The sequence below is a fragment of the Silene latifolia genome, unplaced genomic scaffold, assembly GCF_048544455.1.
Source record: "Silene latifolia isolate original U9 population unplaced genomic scaffold, ASM4854445v1 scaffold_20.1, whole genome shotgun sequence".
Taxonomy (NCBI): Eukaryota; Viridiplantae; Streptophyta; class Magnoliopsida; order Caryophyllales; family Caryophyllaceae; genus Silene; species Silene latifolia.
Genome location: NW_027413163.1, coordinates 1562616 through 1583948, shown reverse-complemented (window position 1 = coordinate 1583948; position 21333 = coordinate 1562616).

Below are 21333 nucleotides of genomic sequence, written 5' to 3'. Positions count from 1 at the left end.
AAAAATTGAGTGCTAATGATAAAGAGTTGTATTCTACTAACTACAGTCACGACACGGAGCTATGTTGCATGAAATCGAATTTTTAGATTGCACCAGAAGGATCTGTTTAGACATGTTGCAGGAGAGTAATCCTCGTTTTACTGTAAGCATCTACTGACTTTTGTACTTTTGTCACAATGTTTTCAATTTTTAACTTATGATAAAAGTCTCAAGTCTAACACAAATTCTTGTTTGTGACGGCACATATCCGTCACTCTTGAGTGACGGATACCATTTTACCTCATAAAGTACCCATTTTTTCTCTCTCTGCAACACTATTCATGTGGTCCCCTTTCTCCACTAACCCATTTTGTTACCATTTTATCTCACAAAATATCCGTCACAAATGGTAACCCGTCACAAGGGAGACCAATCGCAAGTCTAAAACTGGCATGTTATACTTTTCAGCTTTTCTTTAAGGGTGACTACTGAGTTGTCCAGGAACTAATGGTAATGGTAAATATAAACATTGTCTGAAATCTGTTTATAACATCACAAAATCTCATTGAAGACGGCAATGTATCCGTCACTATAGAGTGACGGATACCATTTTCTCTCACAAATGACCCAAATTACCCCCACCTTGTCCCCCCTATCCATTTTGTGAGTGGCATTACCCGTCACTTATTTCGATCCGTCTTCAGCAAGACTAACTATTATAACATTACCTTGAAAAATTATCGAGCAATTTAATCGTGATTCGTGAAGTTTTATAACACCAAAATTTTGAATATAGTTATATAAACTAGTTCTCGTAATTGCACTCATACTTGATCCAATATTTCTGTTTGGTCTTGCAAGATGCTATTGTGATCTTATCACGTACTCCCTCTGTCCCGGTTATTTGTTGTTCTTTTCCATTTTGAGGTGTCTAGTCATTTGTTGTCCTTTCTATTTTAGGAATGAATTTGATCACAAATAAGATTATACCTCCAGTGGTACAATAGCATCATACAACCAAGTTATATCTTATCGAGCTTTTGTGTAATTTTATTGAGCTTTCTTAAAGTCAATTTTTTTTATGTTTAAGTGAGTAAATTTAGAAATTTTATGGTATAACTCGACTTTTTTAAAACAAAACTCGAAAACTTTATTATATAGCTCGGATTCTAGAGCATACAACTTGGTACAACTGGTTGTAGGATCTATTAATTGGAATTTGATGAGTAATTTGATCATTCACACTCAATTTATTCTACTTGTCATTTACTAATTGGTTCCCTCCCCTTTCCTTGATCTTTGTTCCAAAACCAAAGAACAACAAATGACCGGGACGAAGGGAGTAATAATTATCTAATACATGTTGCATGTAAGAATATGAGTGGATGTTTATAGGACCGTCGAATGAATTTAAGATGATTTGGTTTAGAAAGTCAATTTAAAGTCCCAAATAAAAGGAAAAACTAAAATTTTCTAGCTCATGGTACTAAAACCTCGATATTCAGCTAACAACGTAAAATATTTTGTTTTTTGTGCAGTTGAAAAGAAAGTTTCCTAATGCGTTCTCATGGCTCGCCGAGCAAGGTCATGAGCTTTAGTGTCCTGCTTCTTGTACACATAACCGAAACCGAAACCGAAACTGAAACTGAAACTGAAACTGAAACTGAGACAGTGAAACGAAGCAGATAAAACAAAGATGTCCTTAAGAATCTCTTTTATCTGGTGATTGATGCATGCCTTCCTTGCCCACTGATTTAGCAGTTGAAGACAATCTGATGAAACTTCAAGGTGCCAGATACGCCTACTAATAGCCCATTCCATAGCTTTCTTTACCCCCAACGCTTTCGCCTAAAGTTTCCGCCTGAAGTGGGATTCATCACAATCCCTACTCCTTCCTTCAAACCACACATCTCCTTCTTCATTAAGGACTACCCACCCATAAACCGCGTCGTAGGAGGTTTCCCAACTTGCGTCAACTTGTATTTTCACTATAAGACATGCGCCATAGCTCCCAATCACAAAGACTGGGCGACCCCCCTTCAGAAGTAAAACATCAGGATCATGACTTTGACATTCCTCTATGCTCCTTTAAAGTATCTTGTTATCTTCCTCTCCCTTCTTTGCCGATTCAGTAGACACATCCATCAACCGTGCATATTGCTTAAAGAAAACTAAAGGAATAAAATTTTCCCCACGAAAGATAATATCATTTCGCATTTTCCAAATGCTAAATAGAGCAGCCCGAAAAAGAAGAATGCGATGTTGATTATCCTCTAGCTTACCTAGGTACAACAACCAATTTATATAACTCAGTCACCTATTTCAGTTTCATGGACCTGTGTTGATACCTAAAAAAGATCCAGACCAAATTCTCGAACTAACTGCACAATCCCGAAAGAGACGGCCCTTCGTTTCAGGAAAATTCCTCCCAGTTCCACACATCACACAAAAAGGGTTCCGCTCCATGTTTCTTTTCACAAACTCGCTCTCTACTGGCAGGAGGTTAGTAATGATCTTCCAAACGAGTATTTTCCATGATTGCGGTCCTAACAGTTTCTATGGGTGCGTTTTGCAGAAAGACTTTTTCTTTTGACTTAACCTTGCATTATCCTCACGCGACCCTTTTCACTGAAAAACTTGCTGAAGATAAAACCATATCCGCTTTTTACTGTGTAGATACCACTATTTTACAGGTGCCACACCACTTCATCTCTAATCTGAGTCCACCTGATGGGAATAGCCAGGATCCTATTGGCACTTTCTTCACTGAATAGTAATTTAATCAACCCTTTATTCTATCCACTCCTATTATAACTGAGGTACTTAACTCGGAGATCTTTCAGAAATCTAAATTCTGCACCTAAAAGACTCTCAAATGGTCCAGGAGAGCACCCATTTACCCATTTTGTACTCCAAACATTCATATTCGATTCAATCCCCGACTTGTAGCTAATATTTTTTAGGATAAAATTTAACTCAGGGAGAACACTTCTCACTCCCCACGATAGATTCCCATTCAAGCTCAGCCTTAGACCCTCTTTTACATTTTTTTTACCTAAGATCTTTTCTCTAAAAATTCTCAGTCACCGGTCTCCATGTGTGTTTTGCCAACAAAGCCTAGTTCAAGCATTCCACATTACGGATCCTCAGACCCCCTTCCCTTTTCGGCAGACTAGTGAAAATCTTACTACACCAGTGAAGACCCTTCCCTGTTCTACACCCTACCCACAAAAAATGTGACAAAAGAGAGTTAATCTTTTTAGTCACACTTATCGTTATTTTGAATACCGATAGGAAGTAATTGAAGATATTTGATAGGACATAAGAGATAAGAGTTAGTCTTCCCGCCGGTGATAGGAAAACACCATTCCATGAGGATATACACTTAGAGACATTTTCCACAAGACCCTTAAAGACATCTTTTTTTGAAGCTTGAAATTCTGTGGGCAGGCCCAAGTATTTCCCGAACCCTCTATTCTTTCTTATTTTAAGGTCCTTTAGGCATGTCTTGACCTTCCTAAGAGTAGAATTCGGACAGAAGACAATTCCCGATTTTCCTTCCTTTATAACTTGTCCCGAAGCGCTACAATAGTCGTCAAGTAACCGTTTAAGCTTAGACGTAGCCCTGCCGTTATTCTCCAGAAAAAAGACCGAGTCATCAGCAAGAAAAGGTGAGTCAATGGTTTGACCCCTCGACAGATTTGAATTCCTTTTAAATGACCTTGAAACTGAGCATACTCCACATTGCATGAAAGAACCTCCATGCATAGAATGAAAAGGTATGGTGATAACGGATCTCCCTGACGCAAATTACACTACCGTCAGAATTGTTGTAGTGGGGAGCCATTGAATAAGACTTCATACGTGACCGTAGAAACACAATTCATAATAAGCTCAATTAACCTATCAGAAAATCCAAATTTCTTAAGTACATCGTGGAGAAAATCCCATTTAATTTGGTCATAAGCCTTGCTCATGTCAGCTTTAAAAGCAAAACTCCCATATTTCCCCTTCTTATGAGAGTTTATCCTGTGAATAACTTGTTAGGTTCATATACCTATTATTAGACTTTTCTAATGGTGAACAAATTAACATTTTAATACTAGTTCAACAAGATCTAGTGCATGCATAACAAAAGAGAAAAGAGAAAACAACATTCCTTACTTTGAATATGGTCCGAAATTTAGGGAACAAACAAGGACACCTTCTTTGTTTGTTCTTGAGCTTAAGTATTATGGACGATCCTCCAAAATCCCAAGTATTGAGATCCTCCTCTTGTTGCACCCAAAACAAAACCCTTAAACTAATATATAAACTAACTAGATTAATATACTGGTATCCTTAAATGATTCTAATAATATGTATTACTACCTCCTATTCTACATAACCGTCCCATTGTGAAAATGGCACAAGAATTAAGAAAGTGAGTTTAGACCACACAAAACGGACAATGGGACAGTTATGTGAATAGAGGGAAATGGAATTGAATTTGGACCACACAACTCTTACCAAAAATAGACAATGGGACAGTTACCCGACTAGACGGAAATGGACAATGGGACGATTATCTGGAATAGGAGGGATTACTACACTAATAATAATATTTATAATTTTAGAATAAAGATGAACAATTTTTAGAGTTTCTAAAACTATTTTAGAGAGAAAAATGAGAAGGTGAATGAATATTGCATGAATGAAAAAACAGAGAACAAATTCTCTATAAGAGAAAAAGGGGGCAGCCGGTTGTGTGGGGTGGAAGGCCAATGCATGGCCTTCTCACTTTTGCTTTTGTTCTTCACAGGAATTATAGATGTTAGGCTACTCCATAATTGGTTATAATTGTGTTTTATTAATCAATTAAATAAAACACCCACTAACCTATAATCCCTCCAATATTTCGGTCATTATAGATAAAATGGACTTCCATTTTATTTTGTCAATTTGTCATTTGTCACACAATATGTCACATGTAGCATGTAACATGTTATTAATTAATTTAATGCATATTTATCAAATAAATATCATTATATATATTAATTAAATTACATATAACAAATTGTCTAGTAATTCACAATTACATGGTATAGAATGGAACATGTTAATATAATTCACAACATTTTGTAATTATAATTAACCATTCATTCATATCTCAATTGCTTCATAAACAATAATGAATTTTAGTAATGAAATCTTTTAATTACTAAAATAAATCTTATTTAATCGAATTATAGTAAGATATAAATATTCTCATTCACAAATGTATTGTTCAAATTTAAGCAATTGATCAACTTGTATCGATATACAATTAATCAACCAGTCTATTAAGGGAATTGTTCTATAGGTGTGACCGTCAAACTACAATAATATCAAATCTTATTTAATCCGCGTTTTCGTTGTAGTGATCGTCAAACGACAATAATATCAAACTCTAGTTAGCCAATCATTACTGATTAATGTTGATCAGTTGACTATATAAATGGATCATCCCTTATGTATTCTTAATTTGAAATTTAAACATGTGATCGCACTATTGTTGAGGACACATACTCCAACAATCTCCCATTTGTCCGAGACAAGTGTGCGTCACCAATTCCCTTGTCCTATTACAATCTCCCACTCAATGTAAGGTGCCTTGCAGGTCGTACTTGTATTTGATCATATCTTGAGTGGTTTCCTCGATCTGAAAAGTAACTGTCTGACCGGAATTATCTACCGTAGATACCTTCCGAGCGTGACCACGCATTTTCAGTTCACTTCTCCTCGAGTGGTCCTGAGATTTCAACAACCCTGACAAGGGGGTGGACAATTCCTATCGCACTATTCCCTTCGTTTAGCCACAGATCATCATGAGCCAAAATATACTCATTTGACTTCAGTTCCGACAGTCTAGAGTATAAATCAAAGCCAATCAGAAACTTGTGACAACTTGGGCGAATAGTCTCTAGTCAAAAGAATTGACTCATAAGAATACTATAGTAGCTCTTGCCACGACCAGGCTTTATGAATTTCCAGAACTCTATAAGCAGTCACTGCCCAACAGAGTGTCTCATACAGTCTGTCTATGTGAACGACTAGTCATCCCATATGACCCAATGTCACTTGAACTTGCCATCAATCGCATCACACTCTAGTCACTTCGAGACGTCACCTCCTATAAGTAACCAGGGGCGCATACTATGTCAATCCAGTTCACTTTAATGGGGTTCAATATTGTCTCAACAACCCATTTGGATATAACAAAGTAATGAATGAATTTAAAGAAACTCAAACGATAAATGCGATTATCATATATGAAGAGTCAATACCATATTGCTACTTCATATCTTATGTTTATAGTCTACATTTTACACTAGTTAAATTGCAATAAAAGCTTGGTAAGTGGATATACCATGCATCCATACATTCCAACTTTATGAATTGCTATTTCTTCCTATTCAATGTAATTTCTAATGACATGAATTTATCTAAGTAGATGTCTAGTCTTCTTACTAGACTTGGGCTCTTATACTTGGAAGATGCTCCCAATGTTATCATATAACTTGTGATAAAGTCTTTGGTAGAGGGATCTACTCTCATTCCCTATGTTGACCATCTTATCACAATGTACTTATATTCTATTTATAAAATTTGCAATGGTTGAAACTAAAACATTTCTCTAGTCACTTACTCCTAAGTCAATAAAATCAGCCTAGGATTTCGATAAATCCTTATAGGTTTGGAAACTAGATTTTGTGCAACCCTTCAACACACAACTTAATATATCATCCAAACATAAGAACTAATCCCCAATTCTCTTGAAGAATCTTAAAAGATGTTCTTTAAGGCGTTCAAAAGACCTTCATTCGAATTAACTTGTTACTGACTTATTATGGTCCAAGCATATGATTCATCACGGCATGTGCATATAATGGCATACATGATCGTTCTAATGGCGGAAACATTAGCAATCGATTTCATGTGATCAACAACTTATTAGGTTCAGTGAACGACTATGACTCTATCATAGTAATTCCACTTTCATCAATATGAATAACCTACTCAACCTTGTTGATGTTAAACAGATAAAGAATTTTATCAATATAGGATACTTATCTAAGTGCCAATCTAAAATTCCCTATGTCATAATAGATTTGGAATTTTGGAATGCAATATGTCATCTTTCATTGAGAATTGAAAATCAAAACACTCCCTCATCAATGGTAGTGTTAGCGTGATATTCTCAATGAGTAATATGACATTAATATGGAAGACAATCTCTCCTACTGAATTTTCTGTCTAAACGTGGCAATTTAGACTCCCACTCAAATCCATGCATGCACATGGTTTCTCGACAACTCGAGTGAAACCATTTTCTTTTCACATGATTGAAAAGATAATTGCTATCTTAAGTGTTAATTAAAACCTTGCGCTTATGTCACATACACACCCCTTTCTAAATACCTATTTAGAAATTGGTTTTAACATCTAACTTGATCATACACACTTTGAGGTGTAGCAACGATAAGATGGATCTTCGCATAGTTACATATTAACTTAGCATTGTAGACATCTCTTATGTCTGTCTATGCAACTTTTAAACAATTTTGCCTTTTTCACATATTTAACTTTGGTTCATACGACTCTTATGTAAAATAGAGTTGAATTTACTTGATACAACCACTTTATAATAATTATCTAAAGAATATTTTCTTTCGGTCTCCTCACAAGTCTAAAGATTTACCTAAGAAAGCTTTCTTTTGGTCTCCTCACATGTCATGAGTTTCACTTAAGAACGCTTTCTTTTGGTCTCCTCACTAGTTCCCAACCAGTCGTATGTTTGTTGCCAATTTCTCCCACTCTATCTTTTGAAAAATACATCTATTTGTCTCGAAAGATAGCCTTATGAGCAACAAACAATTTCAGATTTTTGATTGTGAAGGAAGAAAATATCGTATATTATAACCTTAATAGATGACCCTTTTGTAAAGACATTACTATTTAGCTTCAAAGTAGACTAATCCTTATAATGTAAAGGATTGAACTCATATCCATGTCATATACAATCTTAAGGTCTTAAGCCCTCCTATAGCTCGTATGGAGTCTTATAAGTGGTCTCTGTGGGTAAATATCCGTATAATACCCTTTAAATTTAGGACTATAACGTAAATTTAACATGCGAATATCGTCATAAAACATAAATACAATAGAGAAACGATAAGGAATAAGAATCAACCTCGGGTCCTTTATAGTGCGGCGTAAAGAACAGAAATCAACAGAGATTTCCTCCTAATTGTTGCACCCAAGACCGTCTGAGAAATGCCCTTGTGCTAGAAGGTGTTCTCTGATTGCCTTGCAATATTGAGAGAACTTGTTGTGAGGTTTTTTCGAGATGTGAGATCTAGGTTTCAGAGAGAAAAAGTCTCCAAAACCCTAGTTTTCTATAAAATGAAATTGTCTAGGTCACAAAAGGAGAGGAGCTCTCCTTTTGTGTGTTTCGGCAAGCCGTCGGTCTGCATGGGGAAGTGGGCTTCCACTTCCTCTTAATTTTACCTCGTGGACGGGTTCGAAAATTGCTAAATGTATATGATGCGGTTTATTATAAATCGTCATCGGTTATCGGCTATTAAAACATCAACTAATAACACGGGTTAGTTGAAGTATTAATACACGTCCGACAAAGACGATATTGTATAATTTACTCAATATACATTAATTAAATATAATCGTTTATATTTAATTTTACGAATTAACCGCTTAATTCGTCTTAGCCATTATTATTTAATCCGTATTAAATAAAATATCTCAACATCACATTTTGACTAATTTTTAGTCAAATAACTCGAACTAATCGGTTAGTCAAAATTGGCATCTACATGACCGTATTTTCATACCGTCACATCTCTCAAACGTATCCTATAGGTGTGACTTTTAGGGACCAGTTGATCACCGCCATCCGTATGACAATAACGTCAAACTTATCTAGCAAGCCAACCGTTCTATCGATAAACGTGGATCAACTGATAATAATACCAAAAGTATGCCCTTTGATCCTTTTAGAGATTTATAAGTCCTTGCACTAACTGTTAAGGACACCAACCCCAACAAGCTCCCACTTGTCCGTACAAGTGTATGTGCAATGACGTTATCCGCACTAACTGGAGGACACAAGCTCCAACAAACTCCCACTTGTCCGTACAAGTGTATGTGCGATAACCGATTCTCATATTCATTTAAAATTTCTCCCACTCAATGTAAAACAATTTGCAGATCCGGATTCACAAAGGTCGTATTTTACAATCGATCTGTATCAAGAGTGGTTTCCCCGACTAGAGAGTAACTTAACTGATAAAACGAATCCGTATCCGAGCATGGCCATGCATTTCGATTCTGACTCCTCGAGTGGCCCTGAGAAATATCGAGTACCCGATAAAGGCTGAATATTTCCTTCAACTCGACTCCTTCCGATCTAAGCACAAAGCATGAAATGACCTAAAAAAATCTACTTGGCCCCCTGTTACGGATGACCGTGAGAAAGAAACCAAAGTCACCCAAAATCTGCCGTAGTCTCAAGAGACAGTCGATAGTCAAAAGATTCGACTCTTAGGATCACCATGGAGGTCCTATCCACGACCGGGCACGGAATGTTATAAAACATTTAGGACTCCACGTCGATGTCACAATGGTGTCCTACGAGATATCCGTATAACTCGCCTCTCGTGATTGGTCACCAACTGGTTGACTTATGGCTCGTTGAACCCACCATCAACCAACGTCACAAAATAATTGCCAGAGTTATCAGCTCATGTGGGCAATTAAGGACTATTAAAATATTATGTTCGTTCAGTTCACTTTGTGGTGTTCAAAATTGTCGTACAATTCCACATGAAAAACAAAATATATATATATATAAATATCAAAACGATGATGTCGTATAGAGTACAAACGAGAATGAATCTAATTCATAAAAAGTACTACAACTCAGGAACACGTTTGATTCCCATGGAATTAACGTGCCCTTCATGCTTATCTTGTCGTAATGGTTTAGTGAGAGGATCTGCTATGTTATCATCGGTAGCAATCTTTTCTATCACTACTTCCTTCTGCTCCACGTAATCTCGGATTAGATGAGCTTTCCGTTGTACATGTCTAGACTTGTTGCTAGACTTTGGCTCCTTAGCTTGGAAGATGGCACCACTATTGTCGCAATAGATGGTGATCGGGTCATTCGAACTAGGCACTACAGATAGCCCATGTAAGAATTGACGCATCCATATCGCTTCCTTTGTAGCTTCGACGCGGCATAGTACTCGGACTCGTCGTAGAATCTCAGAATAGCTTTGTTTCGAACTCTTCCACCGATGATCGCAGCGCCATTAAGAGTAAAAACGAATCCAGATCGAGATTTCGAGTCATCTCGATCCTTTTGAAGCTAGCATCTCACAGAATCGGTTGCGCATAGCTTTTGAGAGCCTCCATAAGTCAATGCCCAATCTTTAGTCCTCTGGAGGTACTTAAGAATGTTCTTGACAGCTAACCAATGTGATTCACCTGGATGCTGTTGGAATCGACTTGTCATACTCAATGCATATGCCACGTCCGGACGTGTGCATATCATGGCATACATGATTGATCCTATAGCCGAAGCATAAGGAATCCGTGTCATGCGCTCTTTCTCTTCCGGTGTCTCTGGTGCTTGAGACTTGCTCAGGTGCACCCCTGGAGCCATAGGAAGAAACCCCTTCTTGGAGTTAGTCATGCTGAATCTCTCTAGGACTTTGTCTATGTAAGACTCTGATCGAGAGATAACATCCGTCGTGATCTATCTCGATAGATACGGATGCCTAGAATTCTTTGTGCCTCTCCCAGATCTTTCATCTGGAAATGGTTTTTCAACCATACTTTCACCGAAGTTAAGAGAGGTATGTCATTCCCAATCAGGAGTATGTCGTCAACATACAATATTAGGAAGACAATCTTGCTCCCACTCGACTTGATATATAGACATGGTTCCTCGACCGATCGAGTAAATCCATTTTCTTTTATCACTTAGTCGAAGCGATGATTCCAACTCCTTGATGCTTGCTTAAGTCCATAAATGGAACGCTTAAGTTTGCATACTTTCTTAGGATGTACTGGATCGATGAAACTTTCGGGTTGTACCATGTACAACTCTTCCTCCAAAAAGCCGTTTAAGAAGGCGCTTTTCACGTCCATTTGCCAAATTTCATAGTCATGAAAAGCGGCAATCGCTAAGATAATCCGAATGGAACGCAGCATGACCACGGGTGCAAAAATCTCATCGTAGTGCAAACCTGGCACTTGGGTGAAACCTTTAGCAACTAGTCGTGCTTTGTAGATATCTTGCTGACCTTCCACAGAATGCTTTATCTTGTAAAGCCATTTGCATTGAAGGGGACGAACCTTAGCAGGTAAGTCAACAAGATCCCACACGTTGTTCTCGTACATAGAGTCCATCTCGGATTGCATGGCCTCAAGCCATAGCTTTGAGTCAGAACTAGTCATGGCACCTTTATAGGTTGCGGGTTCACTACTCGTTAAGAGTAGAATGTCATCTATGTCATGTTCCTCGACCATACCAATGTATCTGTCTGGAGGAATAGAGACTCTTCCCGACCTCCTAGGTTCCTCAGGAATGTTTACCGTAGCCGGGATTTAAGGAATAGATTCCTTCAATGATTGCTCGGTACTTGGTTCTGGAATCTCCGACAGTTCGAAGGTTCTATCACTATTTGCATTCTCGAGAAATTCCTTCTCTAAGAATGTCGCACTAGCCGCAACAAAGACACGTTGTTCGGTTGGCGAATAGAAGTAATGACCAAGTGTTCCTTTAGGATAACCTATAAAGTATGTCTTGACCGATCGCGGGCCGAGCTTATCCTCGTGTCTCCACTTGACATAAGCCTCGCAGCCCCAAACCCGTATAAAGGACAAGTTAGGGACCGTTCCCTTCCATAGTTCATATGGAGTCTTGTCAACAGCTTTAGACGGACTTCGGTTAAGTATTAGAGCGGCTGACAAAAGAGCATAACCCCATAATGAATCAGGTAAAACCGTGTGACTCATCATGGATCGAACCATATCAAGTAGTGTTCGATTTCTCCGTTCGGACACACCATTCAATTGAGGTGTTCCGGTGGAGTTAATCGTAAGGCAATCCCACCGTCTTTGAGGTGTTGATCAAACTCGTGAGAAAGATACTCGCCACCACGATCCGAACGTAGTGTTTTAATCTTTCTACCTAATAGGTTCTGTACCCTATTTCGGTATTCCTTGAATTTCTCAAAGGATTCACTTTTGTGCTTCATTAAGTAGACATAGCCATATCTACTTAAATCGTCCGTGAAAGTGATGAAATACCTATAGCCTTCTCGTGCGGTGATTGACATAGGACCACATACATCCGTGTGTATGAGTCCTAATAGGTCGCCAGCCGCGCATTCCAACACCTTTGAAGGAAATCCGAGTCATCTTACCGATGAGACATGATTCACACGTGCCAAATGATTGAAAATCAAAGGCCGAGATAGCTCCATTTTTGATGAGCTGTTTTACGCGTTTCTCATTAATGTGTCCCATACGGCACTGCCATAGATACGTTTGATCTTTGTCACCAACCTTTAACTTTTTATTCATTACGTGTAATATTTCGGTGGTCCGATCTAAAACATAAATTCCGTTCATGGAGACTCGCCTTGCAAATCATATCGTGTAATGAGAAAATGCAAGTATTATTTTCTATTACAAATGAAAAACCAAGTTTGTCAAGTGCAGAAACTGAAATAATGTTTTTGGAAAGACTAGGTACATAATAGCAGTCATATAATGACAACTCAAATCCGCTGGGAAGCTGGATCACATATGTCCCTTTTGAGATGGCAGCCACTCTTACTCCATTCCCAACACGCAGGTCTACCTCACCCTTTACGAGGGGTTCGATGTTTCGGAGCCCCTGCACATGATTACACAGATGAGAACCACAACCAGTATCTAGTACCCAAGTTCCGTAACTTGCGTGGTTAATCTCAATCATATGAATAAAAGTAGAAGAGAGAGAAGACATACCAACAGGTTTAACACGACCTGCCTTTAAGTCCTCATGATAAACAGGACATGTGCGTCTCCAATGCCCAGTCTTGTGGCAATGATGGCATTCCATGTTTTCATTCTTGCTCTTTGTCGCGCCTGATGAGTTGCTCGACTCACCAGGACCACTCTTTCCTGAACCCGACTTCTTAAACTTCGCCTTACCTACTGCTAGGTTTGCCTGAGCTTTGCCCTTACCTTTCCCCTTGTTTGACACAATGAGAACATCCTGTTTCAAACTCCCACTAAACTTCATGTCCTTCTGGCCCGTACGAGAAGGAGTGCGATTCATGTGGGGTTTTCTTCAAATCATTCATATAGTAATTCACTCTAAATTGCGAAAAACCATCGTGGAGTGAATGAAGCATGCGGTCGATAACAATGTTCTCGCTGATGTTACAATTAAAGGTCTCCAGCTTCTCGACATTCTCAATCATGCTGAGAATGTGTGGGCTAACCGGTTGGCCCTTCTGGAGTCTCGCATCAAAGAAGCGAGTGGTATGCTCATAGGTCACGATTCTCGGTGCTTTCGAGAATTCCTTGGTGAGCGTGGTGAAAATCTTATTTGCACCATGGGCTATGAAGCGTTTCTGCAAATTGGATTCCATTGCAAAAATGAGTACGTTTTTAATCGCACCCGCTTCCATACAGAAATCATTAAACTTGGTGATTTCAGCAGCTCTAGCCGTGGGACCTGGGTTTGCCGGGAGGGGCTCTAATAGATATTTGAGCTTCCCATCGCCAGCGCCACAGCATTCCGTAATGCCGCCTCCCAATCCGCGAAGTTTGATCCATCATTCTTCGCCGAGTGGACTGATTCATCCGATTCATGAAGATCCGGCCGGACTCACGGTCCAATGTGGCACTTGGCATTGGGTTATCGGAGAACCACCATTTGTTATTTAGCGGTTTAAAAGTCGTGATCTACACTGAAAAAGAAAGAAAAACAAAACGAAATAAGCAACTCATCGAGGTGATTTAAGTCTATTTAAAAAGTATTTTTTAACATGTAGACTCTCGCACTTGCATAATTGATCTCCCTCAAGAATGATACAAGTGATCCCAAGACTCAATTTCCGTAAATTGATAAGCTAATCTTAGCTAATTCTTCCGTAAGAACTCTTGGTCGATAGATTTCCGTAAATCCTATCTATAGTCCACCATAATCACAGGATCGTACGAGTGACCATAGTGTTGAGATAAAATAGGTCAATCGGTTCCAACTTACCCGACGTAGAAGGGGTCATATTATGCCTACCGACGAAGAAGGGACTCATTGGAGTTTGACCTATAAAGACCGTTCTCAATTTTGGTTTATACGAGGAAGATCCCATCAACTAAGTTTTAATTCATTTTAAGTGAACGAATAACTAGTGTCTGCGTGAATGAATCAATTTAGGTGATGGCTTAGCATGATCGTGTGACATGAGAATGTCAAAAGAAAACTAACTCGTGACCTCTATATGTGTCAGTTTTCATGCAATAATTAGGTGGTTTGGTTTTTAGGCGGAAAATGATGCATATTATCGTTGCGAAAAATAAATAAAAGAATGCAATACGTAAATAAAGAAATTCCTAGTGTGGCCTATCCTAATAAAAAGAACATAAAACAACTTTGGAATCCACCGTTGGACCCGAGAAGCTTGTCTTGATGTTCCATCTTGATCCATGTAGCGGGAGTGAGCATCCGGTCTCCGTCTTTGGTCTTCCCAAAAATTACAATTAAAATTACAAAATATAAACCTATTTACATTCTAAATAAAAACTGTAATTGAAAGAAATAAAAATGGAGATACGAGATCTCAAAATACAACCAAGACCGTGTTCCATCATTTCGGTAACACGTTCTACTAAGGCCACACTAAGTTACAACCGTTTGTAAAATAAATAAATACGTAATAAAAGGCATTCACGGCATTCAAAATTAACGATAAATAAAAATGCATCAACTAAAAACAAATTTATTCGTGACATAATTCCGTAATTATGTTAAATTTATCCAAACCACCTTTTAATGATTAAAATTCATGTGATAAAACCGCTTCTATCAATTTAATTTTAATCTATTACAATCCGTTACTTTAAATACGCTTTAAAATAACTCAATGGTACGTGTGTGAACCGTTTCACAATCATAGCGAGTGTACAATATCCGTATAAAGTACATATTGAAGCCAAAAGAAAATTTAAAGCAAAAAGAATAAATTTTCAAAGCTGTCAAAACAAGAGGTCCTCGATCCAGGGACAAAGGTTCTCGATCGAGGAACAAAAAGGGCTCGATCGACTGAATTGCAAGTCGATCGAGAGAATTGCCAAACAGAAGGTGCTCGATCGACTAAACTGGTGGTCGATCGAGTACTTTTATCAACAAAGCCGCTTTCGATCGAAATACGAGGACTTCTCGATCGAGCGGTGGGGGTTTTTCACAAGAGGTCGATCGAGTACGCAAAGGACTCGATCGAGCAAAAACAAGACAGAAAAAGCTCTCGATCGAGTAGAAACACACTCGATCGAGACCAAACAAGTTCTGAAAAACCAAAACCCTCGTGAAAACAGGTTTTACGATACAAAACCAAAACAATTTTGATCAAAAACGCATAAAATCAATTTTATAATTGACAAAACCTTAACATATTGCTATAATATCTGTATAAAATAACAAGATGCAAAAAACGAATTGAAAACAAAATCAGCCGTCTAAAGAGCCGCACGGTTTTCAATGCACAAAATCATCGTTTCAAAATCGTTTTATGAAAAACACAAAGAAAAATTTACGTGGCCTGGCTCTGATACCACTTGTGGGTAAATATCCGTATAATACCCTTTAAATTTAGGACTATAACGTAAATTTAACATGCGAATATCGTCATAAAACATAAATACAATAGAGAAACGATAAGGAATAAGAATCAACCTCGGGTCCTTTATAGTGCGGCGTAAAGAACAGAAATCAACAGAGATTTCCTCCTAATTGTTGCACCCAAGACCGTCTGAGAAATGCCCTTGTGCTAGAAGGTGTTCTCTGATTGCCTTGCAATATTGAGAGAACTTGTTGTGAGGTTTTTTCGAGATGTGAGATCTAGGTTTCAGAGAGAAAAAGTCTCCAAAACCCTAGTTTTCTATAAAATGAAATTGTCTAGGTCACAAAAGGAGAGGAGCTCTCCTTTTGTGTGTTTCGGCCAGCCGTCGGTCTGCATGGGGAAGTGGGCTTCCACTTCCTCTTAATTTTACCTCGTGGACCGGTTCGAAAATTGCTAAATGTATATGATGCGGTTTATTATAAATCGTCATCGGTTATCGGCTATTAAAACATCAACTAATAACACGGGTTAGTTGAAGTATTAATACACGTCCGACAAAGACGATATTGTATAATTTACTCAATATACATTAATTAAATATAATCGTTTATATTTAATTTTACGAATTAACCGCTTAATTCGTCTTAGCCATTATTATTTAATCCGTATTAAATAAAATATCTCAACATCACATTTTGACTAATTTTTAGTCAAATAACTCAGACTAACTGGTTAGTCAAAATTGGCATCTACATGACTGTATTTTCATACCGTCACATCTCTCAAACGTATCCTATAGGTGTGACTTTTAGGGACCAGTTGATCACCGCCATCTGTATGACAATAACGTCAAACTTATCTAGCAAGCCAACCGTTACTGATAAACGTGGATCAACTGATAATAATACCAAAAGTATGCCCTTTGATCCTTTTAGAGATTTATAAGTCCTTGCACTAACTGTTAGAGACACCAACCCCAACAGTCTCAAGCCATAGTAATAAGTGGTGTAGCCAATTGGTTTATAAAATTTCCCTTTTTAGATTTCAAATAACTCTTTTTGACTTTATAACCATTCTTTCTTATATCAAATAAGATGTCATATTAAGTCACAAAAGCATAAGTGAGAATCAAATTCATGGCTTATGAACTAATTACAATGATCCAATCATTGTAATTTTTTTATGATTAATTTAAGTCAATTTATGTTTTGATGTATAAAGGTGTATAATGACAAGTTTTAGAACGAAAAATTTCCATAAACCGAGTGACTTGGGTTGAAAACTAAGCCACTAAAATTAAAATACAACTTCTTGTTCTTGAAAATAGAAGAAAATAAACTAATTTCCATGTCCAACTAGGAAATTAAAAGAGTTCCAAAACAACAACTTCAAAATACAACAATAAAACGAAGACTTATCAAAATAAAGGCCAAGCTTCCATAGGTCTTCTACTATGGGCGTCTACTCTAGCTTCCTTTGAAGAGCCTCCTTAGGCTTGCTTGTCTTTGCCTTTGTCTTTGCTCGGATGCCTTAAAAATAAATTAAAAGGGTAAGAATCACAACTTGTATCCAAACACCAAAGTTGAGATTGAAATCAAAACATAAATGATAGGGAGAATTTTATTTATTACCTACTGGAAAAATCTTTCCAGCTTTGATATCACCAAGATATTTCGGGCAATTCCTCTTCCAATATCCTATGCCATTACAATAATGACATTTGTCTTCGGAAGTAGCACCCTTTTAGAAGAGCTTTTCTCAATTGCCTTTCCTTTTCCCTTGAAGGGAATGGGCTTCTTGCTCTTACTACAACTCCTCTTAAATTTCCCTTTGCTCTTGTTGTTAATTGCGAGCACATCCTTGGTTGAGGTAACATTAAGACCTATATCTCTCTCGGCTTGCACAAGCACAACGGTCTTTTGAAAGCCACGCTCGGCGGCGTAAGAATGCTTTCGTCCGGATCGTTTTAGATCGGTCGGTTTCATCTCGGTAAGGGTCTCGAAACGATTAGAGATGTTCAGAGTCTCCACCAAGCATTTGTGGGATGCTTGGAACCCGTTCGAATCCACTTTATACCTCGGTCAAACGAAGCACAAAGCAGGGTTTGACATAGGTACTAAAGATAAGGATTCGTCCCTCTTTAGCATCCTATCTCTAGAATGACTCTCGTACACCCTGGATAAGGTCGTCCACTATCCAAAATTTCTGAGTAAGAGGTGAAGATACGTATTGGGAAGCCCTTTAATCAGACACCCAATCCCGCCCGCGGTAGCGGCCTCTACTGATCGATCTTGGTTGGTTGAATGCAAAAATTGATAAAACGGTTTAAATGCATGAATGACCTAACATGTGAGAACTTTCTATGTCGGTTGATTTAATTCAAGTATCAAGTATAAGATGTCAAGTTGGATTTAATGCTGATTTGCATACAAGGCGGAAATTAAACATCCATTTACCTAATTAGGTTTATGGTGCATAACGTGATTCATTTGTCTTGGTAAGACGTTTTGCGAATATAGTGTTTGAATGATCAAATTAGTCATCTGATCCATCCTGTATTCGGGTTAACCAAAGTCGGGATCGTCCTAGACTAGTGCTGGAACGGGAAAAGACCTTGCATCAGGCAGCCAGAAGAGGCGCGAGCCTATTGGCGATGCAAGAGGGTCTCCCCTACTTTGAAAATAGAAAAATGAGTGGCCTGTTTAGGTGCGGGTCAGTCAACGATGGAAGACGTGTTATGACCATTGAAAAACGTTTATAAAACGTGTTGAAAAAAAGGGGTATTTGAACCCGTTTTGTTTTGAAAAGACCGTTTAGGCCGCTTTTGTGTTAATTTGAAGAACGAGACTTGAATAATCGCCATTGTTTTGGCGATATTCGATGTCGGGTTCGATTTTGCAAGCTTGACATGAATAGTTTTGAAAATGATTATGAACTAATTGTTTTAAGTTCATTTGAATATAATTAGTCAATATTCATTATTGTACTCGGGTTAAAATCCGACATGGTATGTGGAACCAAGAATGAGTTTGTATTGGTGACTAATACATTTGTTTTGAAAATGTAAAGAAATGATGAAAGGCTTTAAAATACCTTTTAAAAAAATAAAAGGCTTTAACATACCTTTTAAAATGTAATTAACCAAATATTATCACCGAAACACGGATTAAACCGTCATGGTATTAAGAACGAAGGGTGAAAAATATTTTATGGTTAAAAACTTGTAAAAATGGTTTGAAAATACTTGAAATGGTAAAAACCGATTACAAATATGAAAATGAAAATAAAGGAGATGAAGAGACCAAACACGAATTGGACTTAAGGCTGGGCAGGGTCCTTTAGGCGCGAGCCTATCTGCTACGTAAGTAGCCTCTGCCTCAACCAAAAGTCCGGTTTTGGCTCATTCTTCCCATGTTTTGGACCATGTTATGCATGATTTAGCATGTTATAGTCATGAAACATATGAAAACATGATAAAAGAAGATTTTTACACCCTCATACTTCATGCTAGGCTTATGGCGAGAAATCGACGTCAGTGTATCAACTCATTTGGTCGGAAAACTCGGTTTAAAACCGTTTTGGTAAGTAAAAAAGAGTGTTTTGTTAAGTTTAGTGATGGTGTAGTGGTCGAGATGGTCGGTCAAGTGATTTAATGCACGATGACGGTACCAAACAATGTGTAAGGCTTGTGTTTACGATCAGTAGGTTGTAAACACGTGTCAGATTGTGACTTAGGAAGTCGAGTCGAGAATTTTAAGGGAGAAAAGAGGGGGCGGACACTCGCGTAACTCTCAAATTGTGGCATTTGAGGGGTATTTATAGGAAAATGAGTGGTTGTGTGAGTTTTGAGCGACGTGGCCACCTGGGCTGCTCATAGAGGTGCGAGCTATGTCGCACGTCTTCGAGGTGTCTTGTCACTATTACATGAATGCAATCATGATTTATTTTATTCTAGAATTTGGATGAACATGTTTGATACTTGACTATGTAAGATTCCGGGAAATCTTAACATAGAAGCATTTGAATGGTTTGGTTTTTTTATGTTTGACTCGGTTTGACTCGTTGTTGGAGTCGGGATCTGAATTTTGAGTCGGTTTTTGGTCTGGTGTCGGTTTTGACTCTAGTTGCTGTCATTGCGACCCCATCGTCATGCATTAAACACTCCATGTACTTTTGAAAAGTTTTGAAATATTTTATTTTTGAAATCGTTTTAAGTTTTCCGACGTAAAATTGTACACAAACTGTCGATCAAACGCTGCGATTCCTAAGCATGTTGTAGTCCGATAATCATCGGGTGTTTGTTGGAGTTTCAGTAGATACTGGGTATCTACAGAGCCCCCACTTTGACCGAGGCTTGGACAGGGCGAAAGTCAAAGTAGAGCCCCCACGTCAATCGAAGATTACATCCTGGAGACCCAAGCGACGTCGAGGCGGCTCGAAAGAATTCGGGCCAAGGACCTGCCGCCGGGAAGGGCGATGCCAAGGCGACTCAAGGGTACGAGCCAAGGACATGTCGTCGGGAACAGTTTAGAGTCTGTCGACTGTCCGTGCGGGTCGTTTAAAGTCTGTTAGACTATGTAAAAAGGCTCGCCAGCCATAGGATCGAGTCATACCTGAGGCAGCTTCGGGATATGTCCTGGAGTTGTATCTTGTTTGCGGACAAAGGCTCGCCAGCTGTGCGGAGGAGTCGTACCCGAGGCATCTTCGGGATACGTCCTCGATTTGTATATTGTTTGCGGACAAAGGCTCGCCAGCTGTGTGGAGGAGTCGTACCCGAGGCATCTCCGGGATATGTCCCTGATTTGTATATTGTTTAGGGACAAAGGCTCGCCAGCTGTGTGGAGGAGTCGTACCCGAGACATCTCCGGGATATGTCCCTGATTTGTATATTGTTTGCGGACAAAGGCTCGCCAGCTGTTATGCATATATGAAGGGGCTCGCCAGCCGTTGTGCGTATGTGAATGGGCTCGCCAGCCGCTGCGCGTTGTAAGGCACGCCAGCCATATGCGATTGTAAGGCCCGCCAGCCATAATGAAGGGTCGATTGATCGACCGTGGAAATAACCGCGTTGGATGGGTTTGTTTTGAAATAGCGGGCTTCGCGAGGAAGCCCCTGACATCCTGTTGGGGAATCTCGGTGCTTGCATTGAATGTTTGTGGGGATAGCGGGTTTGAATCCTGCTACCTGCTTTTTTTTTTGACAGATGGGGCTTTTGACGCCGCTGTGTAGATAGCGAATTTTGAATTTCACTATTATTTTGAAGTGACGGTTTTTGTTGCCGTCGTTGACATTTGAAGAAATAGTGAATTTTGAATTTCACTATTATTTTTTGAAGTGACGGTTTTTGTTGCCGCTGTTGACATTCGAAGGAACATTGAATTTTCACTATTGTTTTTGAAATGACGGTCTTAATTGCCGTCGTTTGAAATTCGGAGAAATAGTGAATTTGAATTTTCACTATTATTGTTTT